This window comes from Elephantulus edwardii, unplaced genomic scaffold (assembly GCF_000299155.1).
Source record: "Elephantulus edwardii isolate Elephantulus edwardi_28Jun2011 unplaced genomic scaffold, EleEdw1.0 scaffold00483, whole genome shotgun sequence".
Classification (NCBI taxonomy): domain Eukaryota; kingdom Metazoa; phylum Chordata; class Mammalia; order Macroscelidea; family Macroscelididae; genus Elephantulus; species Elephantulus edwardii.
In genome coordinates this window covers 492330-496585 of record NW_006400233.1, presented here as the reverse complement: position 1 = coordinate 496585, position 4256 = coordinate 492330, and positions in this window count along the sequence as shown.

The window sequence follows — 4256 nt, the reverse complement described above, 5'->3', positions numbered from 1 at the left end:
TGTACCAGTACTATATTCTTTTGGGTTTGCCTTCCACTTAATTTTGTTTGCTTTTTCGGAGTCTCTTTCCTCTCCTAATGAACTGGACATTTTCCCTTTCATTCTCCTTGAAAAATGAATTTGGAATCTGTATTGGGATTACATTAAACATGTAGAATGTTTTTTGTAGGATTGTCATTTTCACAATATTCTGTATCCATCAATAGAGAATAGTTGCTCATTTATTTAGGTCTTTTATTGTGCCTTGCAAAAATGCTCTGTAGTTTTCTTTCTGTAAGTCTTTTGTGTCTCTAGTTAGTTTCATTCCCAAGTATCCTATTTTGTGGTTGGCTGTTGTAATTGGTATTACTTTCTTGATTTCCTTCTCTGAGCTATGTTTGTTACAGTAGAGGAATGCCACTGATTTTTTTATTACTTTTGTATCCTGCCACTCTACTAAATTGGTTTACTAGTTGTAAAAGGTTTTATTTTGTTGTTGAGTCCTTGGGGTTTTCTATGTACACTATGATATCATCTGCATATAGCAACAGTTTGGCCATCTCTTTGATGATCTGGATGCATCTAATTTCCTTCTCTTGTTGTATTGTGCTAGCAAGTACTTCCAATACAATATTGAATATAAGTGTTCACTGTGGACATCTTTGTCTAATACCTGTTCACAAAGAAAATGCTTTTAGTTTTTGTCCACTGAGAATAATTTTGGCTCTTGGTTTTGCATATATACCTTTCACTATGTTGAGGAAATTCCCTTCTATTCCTATTTTGCTGGGTGTTTTAATCAGGAAGGGGTGCTGGATTTTGTCAAAGGTTCTTTCTGCATAAATTGCTAGAATCATGTTTCTTGTTGTTTGCTTTATTAATATGGTGAATTATATTGTTTTTCTAATGTTTAACCATCCTTGCATGTTATTGTTAATATATGCTATCGAGTCACTTGTGACTCATAGCAATCTTATATACAACAGCTCTGAACCCTGCTCTATGCAATGCTAACCTTATTGTCTCTGACACACCCACCCCCATTATCCCAGTCACTGAATCAATCTGTCTCATCAAGGGCCTTCCTCTCTTGTGCTGCCCTTCACCCTCCCAAGCATGATGTCTTTTTACAAGCACTGATCACTCCTTACAATATGCCCAAAAGATGTCAGACAAAGCTTCAGTCTCCAAGAAGCAGCCTGGTTTCACCCTCTCTAGGATGAAACTGTTTTACTAGCGGTCCATGGTATAGTCAATACTCTTCTCCAGTACCACAGCTCAAAGGCATCAATTCTCCTTCTATCATCCCTAGTCATTTTTCAGCTTTCTGACACATAGAAAGTAACTGGGAAGACTATGGCCTGGATAAGGCACACCTTAGTCTCCAGACTGGCATCATTGCTCTTCAGTACTCTAGAGAGGTTTCTGACAGCAGATTTTTGCAATGTAATTTGTCTTTTGATTTCCTGACTGCTGGTACCAAGAGTGTTGACTGTGGAGCCTAGGACACTAAAGCTGTTAACAATCTCAATCTCTTTACCATCTATCACGATGTTATCAATAGACTCAGTGATGAGAATATTTTTTCTTTATGTTGAGCTTCAATCCATTTTGAAGGCTGCAGACCTTGACCGTCTGCAGCAAGTGCTTCAGATCCTTCTCAGTTTCAGCATGCAGGATTGTGTCATCTACATAACACAGAGTGTTGATGAGTCTTCCTCCAATTCTGATGCTACATTTCCTCACAATTTCTGAGCCCAGTCCCAAATGATTTGCATATAGATTAAAGTGATATGGAGATAGGACACATCCCTAGTGTACACCCCTCCCAATTTTGAACCATGCATTGTTTCCTTGCTCTGTTCTGAAAATTTCCTCCTGGTCCAATTATAGATTTCACATAAGCACAATCAAGTGTTCTGGGGTTGCCATTCTTCTCAGAGTTAGCCACAGTTTGTTGTGATCCACACAGTCAAATTCCTTTGAATAGTCAATGAAACACAAATAGACATTCTTTTGGTCTCTCTGCTTTCAACCAAGATCCATCTAACATTAGCTACAACATCCCTAGTACCACGGCCTCTTCTAAACCCAGCCTACATTTCTAGAAGTTCTCTTTTGATGTGCTGTTCCAGTAATTTTTTTTTAATTCTCAGCAGAATCTTGCTTGCATATGGTATTAATTATATTGCTCGATAATCTCCACTCTGTCAGGTAATCTTCCTTTGGAATGGGAATAAATATGGATTTTTCCAGTCTATTGGCCAGGTGGTTGTCCTCCAGATATCTTGGCACAACTTAGTGAGTACATCTAGGGCTGTGTCTTTTTGTTGAAATATATCAGTTGATATGCTTTCAATTTCTGGGGTCTTTTTTGCCAGTTCTTTCAGAGCAACTTGAACATCTTCATCACTACAGGCTTTTGCTCATATATTTTTTCAGGAAATTCTTTTCAGCCACTTTCTTTTGGCACAGTGAATCTGTATACTCTTTCCATCTTCTTCTAATGCTTGCTGGATCATTAAATATTCTACCCAAAACATCCTTAAGTATTGCAACTCAAGGCTTGAATTTGTTCTTCAGTTCCTTTGGCTTAAGAAATGTTGAGCAAGTCCAGCTCTTTTGATATTCTTACTCCAACTCTGCACATTTCATTATAATACTTTACTTTCCCCCCATGTTGTCCTTTAAAATCTTCTGTTTATCTTCTTAATTTCTCTATTTCTTCCCTTCGCTTTGGCTTCTCAGTGCTCTAGTGCAATATACAGAGTGTCATTTGAAATCCATCTTAATATTCTCTTTATCCTCTGTCTTTGTAATGACATTCTTCATGGATACTTCTTGATATCCTCTGCAGAAGTCCTGTGGGCAGGTTTGAGTGCTTAAATAGTTCTGGGCCCAAGGGCTGCAAGAAAACAACACTTATATACCAAATCTAGAGGACACATCACCCTCTCCTGGAAAACTATCATCTTGTGACAGTAGAGTGCTAAAAATGGAAGAAAAGACACACTTAGCCACAAGAAGACAGTTCTGGAACTCTTATACATTGTTGGTGGGATTGTAAAATGGTGCAACCACTTTGGAAGGCAGGTTGATGCTTCCTCAAAGAGCTGAACATAGAAATTTCTTATGACCCAGCTATTCCACTGCTTGGAATATACCCTGAGAAAATAAGAACTGATGCACAAACTGAGAATTGTACACCAATGTTTATATCAGTATTATTCACCATTTCAAGAACATGGAAACAGCCAAATGTTCAACCACAATCTAATGGATTTAGAAATTATGGTACATTCACATGATGGAATACTATGTGGCACACAGGAAAAATTCTTTTGTAAATTACTACCAAACTTTGGAGGGACTGGAGAGCATTATGCTAAGTGAATTAACTCAATCCTGTAGGACAAATATTTTATAAGGCTATTAATGTAGAATGCGTAAGAGGATCCAAAGGGAAGGAAAGGGCGGAGGGGATAGAAAGGACTAAGGATTTGTTGGTGCATTAATCATAGGGTCACACAATTTAATGGGTGGAGGGCGAGATGAAGAAATGGGAAAGATCCAGTAAGGAAAACAATGTATATGAACTTTATAAATAAATTGGTATTTAAAAAATTAATGTGGTGTTGTTTTGTTTTTTTTTTAAAAAAGGAAATCAGTCCTGGAGCAGAAGTTCAAGGCAAAGGACTTTTCCTCAGATCCATCTGAGACAAGAAGCCTTCTCTAATCCTAGAACCTGGTATTTGGACTTAGAGACTCCTAAACTCAAAAGATTCTGGCCACAGCATAAGAAACTGGCAGCAGCGTGAGGTGTTTGGAATCACAGAAGTCCAGAAGGCTTGAGACCTAAGCCGTCATATCAAGGGCTAAATATGGGGAAGAGAAGTGTTGAATGGCATAGGTGGGAGTGAAAGGGATGCTAGTGGAGCAGGGACATGGGTGGTTAAGACATGTGCCAAGGGCAAGAAGCAAAACTGAATCTAATCCTTTCATACTTGTTATGAATCCCACTTGGTCATGATGAATTGAGACAGGGGTGGGAAGGTTTATGTGATTTTGGCTAGGATTTTGTGTCTATGTTCATGAGAGATATTGGTCTGTAGTTATTTTTCTATTTTTTTTTTTAAAATAACTTAAGTAGGATTTGATTGAGGCTCAATGTCAAGAAGACAAAGATTCTCACCACTGGGCCAATTGGCAGCATCAGGATGGATGGTGAAGAGACTGAGGTTGTTCACAGCTTTAGTTTACTTGGCTCCACAGTCAAC